Source organism: Bactrocera neohumeralis, chromosome 6 (assembly GCF_024586455.1).
Source record: "Bactrocera neohumeralis isolate Rockhampton chromosome 6, APGP_CSIRO_Bneo_wtdbg2-racon-allhic-juicebox.fasta_v2, whole genome shotgun sequence".
In the NCBI taxonomy this organism is placed as follows: Eukaryota; Metazoa; Arthropoda; class Insecta; order Diptera; family Tephritidae; genus Bactrocera; species Bactrocera neohumeralis.
Genome location: NC_065923.1, coordinates 34,425,882 through 34,443,567, shown reverse-complemented (window position 1 = coordinate 34,443,567; position 17,686 = coordinate 34,425,882). Strand labels below are relative to the sequence as shown.

The 17,686-nt window shown below is 39.2% G+C and overlaps 1 protein-coding gene across 3 annotated transcripts in view; it reads right to left on the bottom strand.

The window, feature by feature from the left end:
* Positions 1–14,568, bottom strand: part of LOC126761375 (RNA-binding protein Musashi homolog Rbp6) — a 260,056-nt gene extending 245,488 nt beyond the window's left edge. Inside the window, exon 1 of one of the 3 annotated variants that reach the window (XR_007667359.1) lies at positions 12,630–14,567. The gene's annotated coding sequence lies outside the window, so the exon portion shown is untranslated. Of the gene's footprint in view, positions 1–12,629 lie in introns of all 3 variants that reach the window. The other 2 variants (XM_050477477.1, XM_050477478.1) reach the window with 2 other exon arrangements.
* Between the last annotated feature and the right edge of the window lie 3,118 nt (positions 14,569–17,686).

Genomic DNA, 17,686 nt, shown 5'->3' with positions numbered 1-17,686 from the left:
CAGCTATATGCTATTATGGACCAATATCGGTGATTTCGATAAATAAGCAGCTAGTTGAAAAAAGAATGTGTAAAAATTTTCAAATCGATATCTGACTACTTTATATACATATGTATTATTTGGGTGTCCGCTTCCTGCTGGGTCTTACAAACTTCGTGGCAAACTTAAAGTAACTAGTTTTGGATATAAAAAGCATATAACTATTATACAAAGCTGTCTATTATACCTAACAAGACTTAGGACACAACAGATTTACAACACAACAGAAGTTGTAACTTTAAAAATTTGCACCCGAAACAACCTAGCCTGAGGGGGATGCAAAGAGCAGGCTAATGAAAGTGACAATGCGAAAGCAATCGGCACACTTTACGAAGTCAAACACGGTCCAAGCGTACTTCACCATAAAAACAATTTACAGCACACAAACATACCTACATATATACTTATGTATGTACAAGCAAACACACAGTTCGTGTTGAATGCCACATACGCTTCATGAGGCCCAGCAAACACTTCACAATTACGAGCGCCGCATCCCGGCCCACAGGCGCTGCGCGGTAGACAAATAATGCGGCGCGAATTGAGATTCTTCTTGGTGTGTTGTTATTGTTGTTGTACGTATACGCAATATCAATCCGATGGCAGGGCAACAACACACCCACCCACCAACAGGGCGTTGTTATTCTATGAAATTGCAAACAATCGAATCGTGTGAAAGTCAACTGCGAAACTCAAAACAAATGAAAAACTCGAAAACAAAGCAAACGCAATGACGGAGATAAAAGCACAGAAGCACAGAAGCACAGCAGGCTAAATAGGAAAGCAACTGAAGCGATGATGTAGAAATAAAACTTAAAACGCAGCTAAAAGACAAATAAATTGAACTAATAGAGACGTTAACAACGCAGCCGTATGCTCACATGTGTGCGCGTGTGTGTGTGCCACTTAAATTTGCGATTTATTTTCCTTTGCCTCCCACAGGGAAGCGCGCGTACACACACACAAATCTTCCGCCTCCCACCTTTGCACGCCTACTTCTGTGCCGAAAGAAAAACAAAGTGTTTCCCACTTGCTGACTATGAGGGATTCCGCGCCTGATTGACTGCCATTGCCGCAGCGCTTGAGATTGATTCAGCCGAAAATTGTTGGAGGGAGGTGCTGCTGCTGCTGATGAAAGCGGATGTGGTAATCTCTGAGGGATGTGTGAGTATGAATACCTTCGTAAGTACTTTCTCTCACACGCGCACACTCCAGTGTGTCTAAGTGTGTGTGGGCTACGATTGATACTGAAGGGATCGTTGCGGTGCGCGCATGGGAATTATCGAGAGGAAAATCCTAAGCAATTTCTTTAAAGTTAATCAGTGGCAATAATCGACATATCGACATGCAATATTGGCTTAGAGCATGCATAGATACCGTAATGTAGAAGTATACATATTGACATCAAGCGGATTTTGACGGAAGTACTTCTACGTGCATATACATATGTATGTATGTACATAAACTCTGCAGGTTTTCACTTTTAGTAGCGGTTTCGAGGTAAAAAGAAGAAGAGTAGTAAGTCTTTGTGATCTACTACATATATACATAGATATAGCATATATAATTTTTGATAAATATGAGTCCCTGAATCAAGGTCTCAACACCTGAAACTGGTATTCCTAAATTTAAGGTGCCTTTAGAAATGTGGGTACAGTTTAACGAGGCAAACGGATTAAAAAAAAAAAAACCAAGTCACCGTCAAAAAACATATGGTTTACAAAACAAGTCAATTGGAAAGGCTCCGAACTGACACATTGATGGCGAAACTAGAATTAAGATGTTATATTCAGTCAGAATTTTCAAAACATCGATTTTTTTATTTTATTTGCTTAATTTACAGATATTTCAGAATACACACAGAAAATTTCATATCGTTCTGGTGAATATTTTTGAAATTACATGCAAATTTGAAAAGACGTTTCAGAGCGTAGTGCTCTCCAAACTTTAAACGCGTTTTTCTCAAACTGGTGTTTTTAAAGTCGGTGACTAACATTAAAAAAATAAATAAATGCAAACAAAAAAAAACATACCTCAAAAACTGCTAAGCCGATTAGTTTCAAATTTTAACACGAGCTTCTTAAATATATTTTTTAGTAATTAATCGAAGACTTCTTCTTACCGATAAATATTTTTAAATTTTTATTTAGTCAAAAATCTATTTTTTTTTAGAAATTTCGTCAAAAAATTTTATTATGCTTATTCCTTCGGTTTGCTCTACTAGATTTAACATTATGTAAACGCAATCAGCTTGGTTTTTTAATTTCAGAGGATCCAGTTCAGAGATAGTGGTCACCGCAGAACGTCTTTTTTGAGATGAGCTTCCGGAGAATACTAAGTCTTAAGATACAGCTAAAAGATACCATAATATGCCTAAAATTTGGATGAATAAATTTAAAGGTTTTCTCAGAAAAAGTCTTGGAAAATTCTTTTTTTTTTCGGCCTTCTAACTGTATATAACCCCTTAAACCGTATAATTTTTAATTAGCCCTAACCATCAAAAATCATGTATATGAACTTGACAGCTGTCGAATTATTATTTTTTGAATTATATCCGTTTGAGAGAAGCAACTTTTGTTTTTGTGAAAAAAATTGATAATAAGGAATTTCGAGAGTTGACAGAATATTGCTTTTTTAAAGATAAAAAAATAAAGTTGAAACAAAAACTTTGCTTGTTGACGAGATTAAGGACACTAACCCGGAGAAATCAACCATCATTAACTGGTATGCTAAGTTTAGACGTGTTGAAATGCACCGAAGACGGTGAACCCAGTGAACGCGCGAAAGAGATTGTTACCGGAGAAAACTTCAAAAAAGTCCACAAAATAAATTTGAATGACCGTAAAGTGAATTTGATAGTGATACCAGCCGCCGTGAAGATATCAACTGAATGTGTGTATCATACCATACGCGAATATTTGGTTATGAGAAAGCTCTGTGCAAAGAGAATATCCTGCGAGCTATCACTTTTCCCAAAAACAACGACTTGTTAATGGTGGAAGTGTTTCAGAATTAGCGTGGTTTTTACGTTCGATATTTTATGGATACCTACTCATTTATCAGCCCAATGGTATTTTGTAAAAATTCACATTTGTTCGAAAAAACCACAGTCTCATGAAACTTTTTGGTAGGTAGATAAAGGAACAACCATCGGAAGAACATAGTATTTGAGAACGTTTGAAGGACGAAATCGCCGAAAAACAGCCGCATTTGAAGGAAAAGTTAGTGCTGTTTCACCAAGATCAAAATCCATTTCACCAAAAATCAGGCAAACATCCATGTATTAGACCTCGAATTGCTTCAGCATCCCCTGTATTCTCCTGATCTGGCCCCAGCGACTATCTCCTGTGCTCAGATCTCAGATGGGTGCTTGCTGGGAAGGATTTTTCGGCGAATGAAAAGGTGATTGCCGAAACTGAGACCTATTTTGAGGCAAATGACAAATCGTACTAAAGAATGATATCGAAAATTTGAAGTGTCGCTATAATCATATTATTATACTTTCGTGAAGCAAACTAACATTGATGAACTTGATTGGCTGTTATCTTATTATCTCTACATATTTATGAAAAATAACGTTCGCTCTTCGTTCTAACACGCGCCCGTAATTCATTTTCCGAAAACACCATTAATCTGCGTTTCCCACCAAAACTTTCTCGCAGGCCGTTCGCGCACAACGAATTGTACCGTAGCAACACGAACGACATTCATCAATTGCGAGTGACAAAAGCAGAGCAAATGTTGCACGACTTCATTGACGCTACTAAATTACGGATTTTTTGCGCTTTGCAGACAACTAATGATTTCAGCATTGTGCGGAGGGTGTACGCTGACAAAGCGGCAGCAAAATGTTGCTGTCACGAATGCGGTTGATTATGCCTTCGCGATGCCAACTTGCTGTTTTTCACATTTTCTTCCTGGCGATTGCCGGCATTGTTACTTGCACCAACTTGCAGCTGCCGACGCAGCCAGTGTTGGCCAGGTTTTTCGGTCCACACCGCTTGTCATGCACTTCCACCGGCTGGCATTTTTCGCAAGGCAATTTATTGCTGCTTTGGTTTTTTTCGTGAGAACCTTCTTTCACTTTTTGTAGCGCGGCTGCTGATGTTTCACTACTACTTCGTCTTGATGTCGTTTTCTTTATCTGAAGATTTTTGCTCCGCCCCCTTTCGTCCGCCATTCTTATCATTATCGCAAAGACTTCACTCTGCGGGCGAAATGTTTTTCGTTAGTCTGTTTTTTTGTTTGCTTCTGCACCATGTTTTTTTTGTTTTTGTGAAGCCAAGTTGCACTTGTTTCCCATTTTTGTTTTAGTTACTCATTTGCTCAGCTTGTCGTTTTCGTTCACCATCATTGTTCTTTTATTGTTCACTTTTTCGCGAAGATAGTTTCACATTTTTAAGTCGGTTCTTTAAACATTTGTTAAGTGTCTCATTGAATTAAAGAATTGACAATATTTCAATAGATGCAATACTTTTTTCTAGAAATCAGAGAGAGGGAGAGGGAAGATGCACATTTTTCACATTTTTGAACTTAAATTCTGTAAAATGTGGTTCAAGAGAACATAAATAACAGTATCAATTATTCAAGTTGTATTCTCACTATATGGAACAAATATTGTTCTTAACAAAATCTGTGAAAATACTTTAAGGGGTTACATGGATTTTTGGGTTCGATCTTATTAAATTCTACAACACATCAGAAATATTGTCCTAAAACTTCAAGTTGATCCGAATAATAGTTACGAAGATACGGTTTGAGAACTTGTTCCACCGAGGCTAGCTAGGTCCATTTAAATACGGCGTCTCTAAACGAGTTTTTTTTTCGAAACTATGTTTTTGTAGTCGGCTGGCAAGTTTTTCGCGAATTACTAAACCGATCTTCATGCATTTGTACACAGGAAATACGTTTGAGATATAATTCTAAAAACTTGTCGCAAAGAATTTTTTCGATTACAACCGAAATATTGAAAAAAAAATGTCGAGAAATTCTCTCTATTTTTGTAAACATTTCAGGGAGAGTTAAAAAACTATTTTCTTTTTTTTCTTGGTACAAGTTCTAAGCTAAGGTTTTAACAAAACACTCAATTTTTTAAACTTTAGCTGATCCTGTAAGGAGTTACCCTGTCAACGCGGGCACATCTTTTTTTCGAGGGGCCACCGGAAATGGCGTCACAATGGCCGAGTTTAAAATATTTTTTCGAAAAATTTCAGAATTTCCATATAAGATTGAAACCGAAAAAAAAACTGCTCGAATTTGGTCAAAAAGCAAGGTCGTTCGCGTCGTTTTTTTCGATTATCATGATGTGGTTCACCGGTAACTCATGTCACAGCGCAAAACGGTCAATAGAAAATGCAGCTTGACCGTTTTGAGCGTCTACATGAAACACGTCCGAAATGCCCTGATTTCTGGGCTGAAAACCCATTGGATTATGCGACGTCAATTGACTTGTTTGGGACTGTTTTTGATTAACACCGAAACGTAGTCGTCGCTTAAAATGATTCGATAGATTTGGTTTTCAGTTTTCGAAACTGACAAATCTGCTGCGGGGAACGCGCCATAAAACATTGAAGCCATTACAAGTGATTCGCTGAAGACATCTCAGCCGAGGCTATAAGCATTTTGAAAAATGGATTTAACGTTATTGATTCAAAAGGAGTCTATTTTGTAGGCGATTAGTTGTACTAAAACTCATCGACTTGCCGAACATTCTGATAAGGAAAGTTCAGTGTATTTGAGTGAAAGGTACTCTTTGCTAGTCATTTATTTTATCGGGATGAATCGATTTAAAGTCCCCCACCAACTCAAATTACAACTTAACTCATAATTTAATAGTTAATATATTGAAATTTTTGCTCGCGCTCGAAACCATCATAACAAGGCAACAATTGCCAGGTTGATTATTGGATTTGATTGGATTGGTTTAACTCTTGATTTACTATTTCGTTTAATTTTCATTTAGAATATTTGCCTAAGTTAATAGCTTATATTCGACCTTTGGCACTGCAACAAAGCACACAATACCATCAAAGCCGGATGACACGATTCATCCGCTTTTCCAGCACTTTAGCAGCGGTTGAGTATTACAACTCTTAACGTACTACTAACGGCCAGCTGTATTTGGTGGTACACACTTACCTACACCCGCACCCGCCACATGGCAAGGCAATCAAATACTGTGTACACAGAAGTACAGGTTCATGGCTTTGTCGTCTTTAGAGCGACACATTAAATTCCAATTCAAGTTAAGCCGAATGCTGCTCAATGACAGGAGCTCAACCGACTGCTTGGAGGCCAACTAGGCAAGACACACAGACACATATCGGCTAGAGCTCGTCAGCGACTTGCCTAAAAGCCCGATGCCTGTTGGCTGACAACGGACGGAATTCATGTGTGAAGTGGCCGGTTTTGCGCTAGAAGATTTCGAAAATTGCTCACTTGTGACAAATGGTTTGGCTCGACACGAGTGGCATCCGTTCGCCAGAGACGTACCAAACACCATTGGCTTTCCTTTTCAATTTCCATCGATTTTTATTTCTTTCGCCTGGCACATATGGTCGTTCATATTCAGTTCCGTTCCATGGCATGAAGTTGAATTGAGGAAAATAAATTGTTTAAGTGCAGACGTTCGAGTCCATACATAGATACTATATATACATATGTTTGTATATATGCATACTCATAAGTGTATACATATACTTGTATAGCGGGAAGATTTTTGTCAGCGAGATAGTTCTTTAAAATTTTTTGATGCTTTTTGAAGATTACTGGCGCAATTGCTGGTTTAATTCGCAAAGTATCGCATACAATATAAAAAGCAATCGATAAATAAATAAAAGTATCGATTTTATACTAGAGATCATGTATAGTACATAGCTATGAACCACTGAAATTTACTGTTTTTGAACGATTTCGGAGTAGATTTTTAAATACAAGTAAATCGAGGTAGATATTTTTGATTACTATTTTGGGAGAACTCAAAAATGCGGTCGAACTAGGCTCGACTTCCGTATACACACATAGCCACATCTTTTATAAGTTTTTTTTATAACCTGAAGGAAGTATATACATATATGTATATCGATCTAAAATTGTCTACCCGTCCACAAGAAGCTACTCATTTGTCGGAACCGCTGATAATGGACCACTATGGCATATGGTTGTCATACAAACTGTACGATCAAGATCAGGTCCTTGTGTGGAGAACTTTTTTATCCGACACGATATCTTCCCGAAATTTCGTATGACTTATCGCCTAAGGCAACCATACAATTTCCGGAGATATTGTTTAGATCGGATTGTTCTAGCATATAGCTTCCATACAAGCCGAACGATCAAACTCCAGACCCTGTATGGAAAACCTTTTTTATTTTACGAGCTATCTTCAAGAAATTTGGCACGGATTATTCACTAATATAATGGCACAATCTCCAAAGAAATTGTTTAGATCGGACTGCTATAGCGTATAGCACCCATACAAACTAAACAGTCAAAATTAAGTGCTTGTATGGAGAACTTTTTTATTTGAAGAGCTGTCTTCAAGAAATTTAGCATAGACTATTCACTAATGCAATGGTACCAACTCCGAAGAAATCGTACAGATCGGACTACTAAAGCATATAGCTGCCATACAAACTGAACAGTCAAAATTAGGTGCTTGTATGGAGAATTTTTTTATTTGAGGAGCTATCTTCAAAGAATTTGGCACGAATCATTCACTAAAACAATGGTATAATATCCTAAGAAATTGTTCAGATCGGACTGCTATAGCATATAGCTGCCATGCAAACTGAATAGTCGAAATTAAAAGCTTGTATGGAGATCTACTGTATTTGAAAAGCTATCTTCAAGAAACTTGACGTGGATTATTCACTAATTCAACGGTACAATATCCGAAAAAATCGTACATATCGGACCACTATAGCATATACATAGCTGTCATACAAACTAACCACTCAATTCCGGATATTGGGTAAATTTATGGTATCCTTAATTATATATGTGACCTGGTCTACGAAAAAGGAGCTAACGTGCGAAAACTAGTTTTCTGGGGAAAGCTGTTAAAAATAATCGTCAGTTTCTCGTTATCTCATTAATTGTTCTCCTTTTTTTTGACACCTAAGCCCTCTTTCCGTAGACCAGGTCACATATATTTAATTAACGTTAGGCAGCGTCTTCTATTTTTTATTAAAGTTATTTATTTACACTGTCCCACTCAAATTTCAAAACTTTTGCAGTGAATGTGTATGTGAAATTGTTGTAGTACTGCTCCTGAGAATTCCTTTAACAAAGTAATCTTTGAAACACCCTTCCCTACTTACATACATACATGTGTGTGGGTGTGTGTAGTTGTATAAATCGTATATCAGAACAGAATGTTTGGTGTCACAAATACCCACTCATATATTTAAACTTAAACTGTTATCTCAATTTCCCAAACTAAACGGAAAAGTAAAGAAGAAAACACAACCCTCAACTAGGTGACGATGAGCAGCCCAACTAATTGTGAGCTCAACTGCTCTGCAAACTTTATATTTTCCAGAAAACAAAAACAACTGCATGCCAAACATTGCAGAATATATGTATATATACATATGTATATATGGTATACACTCAACTGTCTGCGCATCCTTAGTATCCGTAGATTGTGCATACATACAGACATACATAGAATTTACAACATTTACACGAAAGTGACGAAAATTAATTGCAGTTTCCTTACAGCTGGCAAGCTACTTTGCACTGCCAGCAGCTTTCAGCCGTCAGTTTATTTATAAAGGGCACAGCACCAACTGGCTCCTCCGCTGGCTGGCGCCGCTTCACCTTGCAGCCACATTTATGTAGTTTTTCTAATGCCTGCGCTTGGGTAAATTCCATAAAGTGTTGCCGGCTCACATGCTCGACACATGCCTGCCTTATCGGTACGAGGCTAGGTCGACCAGTCGCCCGGACGGCCGGATGACCACACGCACACACATGCACAGAAGAGACAGCAGAGTAGCCGAGTAGGAAGAAAGGATAACGGTAACGATGCAGTGGCGTTGTAGGGCGGCACTCATTCTGGTAGCAAAGCTAAGTGTTTCAAGTGGCAAGTGTGGAGAGCAGTTCAGAATCTTATCAAGCTTTGCCACCTACTGCTTGCCAGGCGTGAAATTTATTAAGTGCAAACCTTTGAAAATTCTGACCATTCGCTAATTATTTGCATAATGAGCAGACAATTAAAAAATATCAAGGACAAATTTAAATACTCTATAAAGAGAGTAAAGAAACTAATACACCGTCGACGATTGAACCAAATTTATTCAAACACAGGCGCGGCGGCCTACAAACATTCTCACGCCAGTGGAGACTACGTAACCGGAATGGATCTGGATTTTTAGCTGTCCAAGAACTGTGAACTCGGCAGATCTCTGACGCTACAACAACAACAACAAACTGCGAAATCCGTCTCCAAAGCATTTGAAATTTGAAAGCGTTAATCGTCCGCAAAAAGATGCGTGAGCCCGCAGCGTTTCTTTTTTATCTAAAAAAAGTACGAACACAGCTGACCTTGAAGCAATTGATACTCCTTCAACTCTTCAATCCACGTCTTCAAAAGTGGTAAATTGCTCTCGAACTAGTTTAATAAACCCTTGCATTAACCGAAGTGAAATGAAGAGCGGAGCTAGTGTTGTACACGTTGCATTGTTCTCAACAATCGGCACTCACCAACGCAGAGTTCCAGACGATAAATGTTGCCGCTCCGTTTGAAATGCGGCAAAACGATGAGCCTTGCATTCCAAAAACCTGGTTAAAGATGCGACGCTGAATGTGGGCAACGACAACGACGAAAGTGCGCAGTGACGATTACATGAAATTGTTGTGGGTGTTGTTGGAAAAATTTAGAACAGGTGCGGAAATGTTAACTCCTTGGCGGGCAAACGCCATAATTTTGTACAAAAGCTCCGGCATTTGGCAAACAAATTAAAAGTAAATTATGGTGTTATTACCGTTAGCGGGCGCGCGGACGTACACACTCGTACAGCGTCGTGAAATTAAAGCGCCAGAACAATGCAACCAACAATAAGCGCAATGTAATGACGGTTTTTATGGTACTTGAGTTCTTATTTGATTGCAGAGTTGTCTTGAAATTGCGCACTAAGCCTGTTGGAATTGCGTAAACATATATACTTCTTCATAAGTATATTAAAAAATATATATATTTGGCACTGGCTTAGGTTGGGTTAAATAGTCGATGGTCAAACCTAAAGGAAACTCACTTGAACTGCTTTTAACGCCGGTCCGTTGAGGACCTATAAATATGTATTATAAAAACCCTCCTAAATCGACAAAGCGTTTTGAGCCGTTTACACATTTGTTGAGTCGGCCAATGTCAGTTTCAGCTTTGTTTGCTGGTTCGCCGCAGGCCTGACTGCCAAGAAGAACTTCTACGATTGCTGCAAGGTGAACTTTGCTAAAGGCAAACAGTTCAAAAGATCTTCTACATTCTACTATAGTACTCGTAGAACCTCGCAGTTGAGCAGAATTTGGCTGTTGACCAACGCAAGGTCCATAAGTCCAGTGCTAGAGCGCACGATGACAACGGCTATCTGACTCATTCATACTCCAATGTGAACGGGGTACGGGTGTCTCGTCTTACTAGTACTACTCGACTTTTCGATTTCCAACGATCTCACTATGACCAGACACGCAAACGAGATAATGATGATAAGGTAGTTTATGTTATTTCTAATGAGGTTAGACACACCCGCATTAACTTTGAGCTCACAACTTGCGAGCTCAATGCTAATATTGCCGCTCTGTTATCGGCGTGCTCAAATTGCTGAAAGAAGCTGCACCCCGGAACGGCGAGTCTACTGCTACCTTTATAGTTACCAATACAGTGCCTTAAATACACTACTATAATTCGGTAGCCTAGAGCTAAACTTGAGGTAGAGCTCCTTACAGATGACTACCCGTCCAACCTAACTAAATCGTTTGTAAAATATTTGACTTTATAAATACTTGAGAGAATTATATACCGTAAAACTACAGTGGCATTTTTCAGTATGCACCAACTGACCGCACGAAAGTCAGCTTCCATGTAGCGGCGAACTCTATTGTCCCACAGTTTGGAGCGGTTAGCTGTCCAGTTAAGTAATTTGTGTCTTTGGTAGGACCTAATAGTCAGATACTTCTTCTGAAATCCAGCCATTTTTTTATATCCTGAACATGCATAAATCATCAGCATGACGAGCTGGGTGTACTTGGCCATGTCCGTTTGTCTGTCCCTCTGTATATATGTATAAAGGCGGAAAAATCCCTCAGTTTTTGAGATATCGCTCAGTATTCTTTTGTGTGCATTCCTTTCTAAGCAGCTCATACTTGTAAGTCGACATCAGACCACTATAACATATACATATATGTTATACAAACTGATCGATCAAGCTCAAGTTTTTGTATGAAAACTTTTTTAATTGACAAAAAATGTCACATAAATCAAAAATCATAAGCCGAAGGCATTGTTACAATATCCGAACAAATTTTCCGAATCGGAGATTAGAAGTAGTTTAAACTATCCTGCTTTCAAAAGTAAAAAAGTATTCAAGCAAATGCTGATTTTAAATTTTTAAGTTTAAAATCAAGCACCAAAAGCCCTCAAATTGTCAGCGCACTACTCATACCCACAACGCTAAAAAATCGGTTATATTTACATAAGCACTTGCTACTTGGTAGAGTGTATATTAAAGTGTCATTAGCCATCTTAACAGTTTGACCTTAACAGGAAGCGAATTCCGAACTTTCTCGTACGTTAATTTGCCCCCTCCCCCCCCCTTTGTACGACACGTTTTGGCCACGACAGTGACGGCGAACGGCACGTGAATGCTCACTGGATTTGATAACGGTGAATAATGTGTATATATTTGAAGATATGTGTATATGAATGTATGTAGTATGTATGTATGTATAAATATTTATGTATGTATATAAGGAGTATATATGTATTTAAGAGATTTATACGTATGTCTTTGTATATAATGGCATTCAATGTGTTCTATTATTGGGCGAATTCCCAGGTCATTCGACTGGCAGCACACCACAACGAAGAATGCCATAACACAGTCGGATATGTGGGAGGGCATAGAAAAGGCCTAAATTAATTTATTGCGTGTGACCGATATTGCTATTTGTGCTTTTTTTCACAGTTTGGGGAGACGTAGAAAATATGAAAGAAAGGTAGCTCATATGTTTGACAGCTTAGAAAGACTGCTTGGTGAACACAAACACTTTCTGGTATAGTTTTAGGTAGCATTTTAGTTATTTGTGCCACAAAGTTAACTTTAACCATAGACTTGTATTGTATTGTATTATTTCGCTATTTTTTATGAGCGGTGTGGGGTGTGTTCCTTTCAAAATATTGCTGTTAATTCCTAAAGTATTCTGAATTTGTATTAAAATCTCCGATTTGAGCGAAATTTTGACACACAAAACTGCCACTGTCACTCGCTATATGCATACATCTATATATATAACACCGTTATATCCCCAATATCTCTTTAATTTTTGATAATCTCTCGAGTTTCTAGTATACGAAAAATGGCTTTACTTACGACGAGTTTCTTCGTTGGAATGGTGGCGGGCGCTGCCTGTATTGCCGCTGGTGGACTGATCGCTTTAATCGCCTGCGTTGGCGGTGGAAAAATCTCCGTTGGCTGCTTAACGTAAAACAGATTTACTCCAAAGTGTGAAATTTTGTTGGCTTTTACTTAACGCGTCGGGAGAGAGAAATCAACAACAACGCACGCACGCACACGCACACACACACACACGCGCGAGTGTCGCTAAGCAGCTGGTTAACGCTATTATTTGGCACAGCGCGCCTCGTCTTACAAATGTCACTGGTTGTACTACAGGTTATATGCCAGCAAGCCAGTCACTTGGGACGCTACGCAGTCGACTGACTCTATTGCTTGACACTACTAGCGCGTTTGCCGTCGGCTAAATGCGATTAAGACGTTGCGTTCAAGGCGCTTAGCACACGATTGACATGAAAAGTATTGCCGGTAGCGACCGAAGGGGGGCTCTCGTTTAGCGCAGCTCACACAATACAACAACAATACAATGCATGTGTATGTAACTGTGCTGATAGCGGCGGGCGCTTTTTTGTGTATATTGTATTGGTTAGCTTATGGGTTAGTCGGTTAGCTTGTGCTTGTCGTTGCCAATATTTAACGGCTCCGCGCTATCTTCTTTATTTCTTATATCCTTTCATATATACTCGCATATACTCGTTTGTTTGTAAGTATTTTTGTTGACGTGGGATTTGCTGTTTCTGCACACGGTTTGATTGATTGATTGCTAGCGTCAGGATACTGATTTATTCAGCTTTTCATATCACTTTATATTTACGGTTAATTTGTTGCTGTATTTTTTGTTTCTCTCACAATTAATATTTTGAACTCAATTGCTTAGTAAGTTTGGGTTTTTCTTGTTTCTCTATCACTTAGTTAATAATATTGCACAATTTAATTGCTGCGCTTATCCAATATACTCGTATCCAAGTTCCCTCAAAGCTAAGTGGTCGCTCTAAATTGATCGTTGCGTTTGCCTTAAATATATTTTCGCCTTTGTAACGGTTAATCACAATAAATTTTATATTTTTGCGCTTGCTACACAATACAGCAACAACACTAACAAAGCGCAAAAGCACACGCACTCAAAAAATCGTAATATTTTTCTAATGGCAAAACGAAGACTACTACTGTTGGTCCACAAAGAAGCTTGACTCGCAGTCGAAACTTCGAAACTCAGTCAAAATGTTCTACTTTTTTACAAATATTTTTTGAATATCCTGTTAAGGTTGATTGTTTGAAGCGTTGCTGAGCGTTGCAAACATGGATTTGTCAAGCTTTGGTTTTGGTTTTTCAGAAACTTCCAAAAAAATTTCTCAAAAATGCTATAACAGTGCTTTGCCGTTTGTTATCAATCGGTTTGTTGCGCTTGCTGAGTTTTCGGCTTGTTTTGATTTATTTCACAGTTACGCCAGCAAAAAATAATTCACAACTACTTACGAAGCTCTTGAAGATTACACTAAAGCTCTACAAAGATTTATGCGTTATTTTTGTTGTTAAATTAATTTTTTTTTTGTTTATTGAGTTAATATGATTGCACTTGTACGCGTTTCGAAGCTGAAGCTTTTTTGACTAATTGAATTGAATTCAATCCGCTACAATCTGATAATTCAGTGGTGTATTATTGCAAACGAGAGAGTTGGGGGGGAGTGTGCGTGGTATTGAATGACGGTAATTGCCTGCTGCTTGATTTCTGAATTTGCTTAATTACGGCGTACAAATTTTTAACGCGTTTTTGCTATGCTTTGCTCTAATTTGCTTGCTATTGATACTTTTATATATATTTATTTTTTTGTTTGCTATTTTTTTGCTTATAACTGTGTGGTTTGCTAAAGTGGTTTGAATCAACTAGGCTACTTTTGCACGACGGCTAAGGAACGCAACGACTGATGGACTCGCTTGTCTGATAACGACTGATGAAGCTGAACCTGAACCAGCAGGCAGAAGCGGCAGCAACGGTAGCTGCGTTCGGCAGGCGACGGGCAACGGTTGCAGCGGCAAGGGTACACCGAACGGCAGTAATGGCAGCGACGGCAATGACGAGCGCGAAATACGAACGGCCAACACGAAAGCGGCTGGCAGAGTGATAAGGACGAAGTTTGAGCGCACGATAAGGGGGGTCGAGAGGCGACACAGACGCCACATTTTCAGGGAGCAGGGGAGCCAGTGCAATGCTGTAAGCTCTCAGAGCATATAAAATACAATTGGCACTCAGTTAGCTGAGCACAGCGGCCTGCAGCTTTGTTGTATGTGTACTTAACCACAACTGAGCTGAGCATATCCTGGTGCTGGTGTGCCGTGATAGAGTTACCAAGTGTGCATTTAATATGAAGAATATAGAAATATATTATACCAAGTAAGACTATTTTGAGCTGCAGTGAGGGTTTAAATAAAACTCGGACCAATTTGTCCAAAAAAATTTTCATATTACACAAAATTTCGGTGAACGAACGCCAAACCGCCAACGTTGCACTGCAGCATACCCTTTTGCGGTATACTGTTATAAAATCGATCGATGTGCATTCGTAAGTTTTGCTACGAAATTTGGGGGCGTACACACACACACACACACACACACACGTACAGTAAAGGGCCAAGCACACATACAGCCACAGCTGCCACCCCCGACAAGGCAGAGCGCCAGTAAACACAAAAAAAAAACAAAGAAACGCACAAAAATCTCGCTACTGTCTTGCTCTCTTACAACCCTCTCTTTCTCCCACTCACATATTATTTTCCTTTCAATTGTTGTGCTTTTACCTTATACGAAAATACGAAAATATTCGTGCAACAACAGCAACAAAGTTCACTTTCACAACCTTCTGTGAATGCGTTACAATCGAAGGCCATCAAAGGCCGTTTACAAAGTGAGCGAAAGAGCGCCAAGAGAAGCCGGAAGTCTGTTTGTTGTATCCCAGTCGGTCGTACATGAACTCCATCATTGCATAGGCCACATGCTCTCGGATTTGCTGCAGCACGAATCTCTTGTTGCGTTTTGTGGGTGCTAGGCATTTGAGATTTACATATTTTTGTGCTAGCGGCACAATTTCGTCCTATGTACAAGTATATCTACTCAGCATAACTGTGTTTTGCAACAACAACAAGCCTGTGATACCTGTGCGCTGTGTGTGTGTGTGTGTGTGTGTGTGTGTAATTGGCAGCGACATGCATGCATGTGGGTGTATTTATGGCCGATTTAATTTGCTAAAACGCAAAAACAATGGCAAATGCAACGACAGCAGCTTAGCTCGTTGCTGGCTAATAAAGAATGCTGCCACACTGTTTTGAATTTGCGGTATTGTTAAGCATGTATTCATGCGTCAAAGTGTTTTGCACGAACTAGTAAATTATAATTGTATTTAATGCTAAGAAATAAAAGTTTATTATTGCAAAGAAAATACTTTCAGGCATTAAGGCAAAATAAAAGTTTATATGGCAGCTATATGCTATAGGGATTCGATCTGCATTATATTTACGGAGTTTGTAGCGCTACTTGAGGCAGTGCCTCTGTGCCAAATTTCAAGATAATACTTTGTCAAATAAAAAACTTTTCCATATAAGGAATTGAGTTTGATCGTTCAGTTTACACGGTAGCTATATGCTATAGTAGTCCGATTTCAAAAATATTTCTAGAATTTATTGAAATACCTGTGCTTATAATCTGTGTTAAATTTCATGGCGATACCTTTTTAAATAATCAAGCTTTCTATACAAGGACTTGAGTTTGACCGATCAGTTCGTATGACAGCTACCTGTCATAGTCGTCCAATCTCAACCATTTCTTCGGAAAATGTTGCAGAATTTTGGATTTTAAACTGTGCCAAATTTCGTGCAGATATCTCGTCAAATGAAAGACCTTTTCATACAAGCACTTGATTCCGATCGCTCAGTTTGTATGACAGCTATAAGTAATAGTGGTCCGATACCGGAAATTCCGACAAATGAAGAGCTGCTTGATGAGAAAAGGTAGTGCGTAAAATTTCATGTCGATGCCTCGAAGACTGAAGGGCAAATTTGTATATATACAGACAGTGCGGCCGAAAGACAGAAGAATAGACGAACAGAAGGACTGACGGACGCTGCTAAATCGACGCAGCTTGTCATGCGTATCATTTATATACACACTATAGAGTCTCTGACGTTCCTTTTAGTAGGTTCCAAGCATCATGACATACTTAATGTACCCAGTACAAGATATAAATAAAGACTGTTTAAGGTATAAAGATTGTCCTTTTTTAGGAACTTCATTGCAAATAAGGCCACTAATAACAAAAATTTAGAAAATTTATGAATATGCACACACAAACGCATGTACAACTACAACTGCAACAACATGTTGGAGAGTCTTCCAACGGCTGACGGCTGATGGCTAAAACAAAAGCCTAACAAAAGCAATGCCTGAACTCCATGTCGTGCTCGTTTGTTACGTATGCGCAGGTGCGTGCCAAATCAAAAGGCATTCTGCCAGCGGCATTGCAATCATTTTAATCCGACAACTATACTCCCGGCTCTACACAAGGCGCTGCGCTGATTCGTAGGCTGCTAGGTGGCAGACATGTGCATGGAGCAAAGTGCATAAACGACGGCGAGGCAGTGCAATTAAGCAGTGAACGACTGCGAAGCTTTGCATACGAGGACGCAAGCGATTGAATAAATCGTTGAAAGATTACGCTTCGTAATGATTAATGCTTATTAATACACCTCTCCGCCCTCCCCACACCATCAAGCACAGGCCACTCAAGTGGTATTAGCAAATGCGTGTGCTGATGTGCGGAAAAACATTCAATTTGCGACTAACAATCGAAATTAAAGCGACTAACAAACGGGACCAAAATAGACGCAAGCGCACGAATACCGACCGCCAACACTCGCCGCCGCAACGCTCAGCCGCCAACCTCGTTAGCGTCTTGACTATTATTACCCATGAATCTACTCAGCCAGCCAGTCAGTCAGCCAGCGTCGTTACCTAATTGCGTTGAATGTTGACGCTGCAATGCGTTGCCACCTCGTACTCTGCCACCGCAGCCACTTCGGTC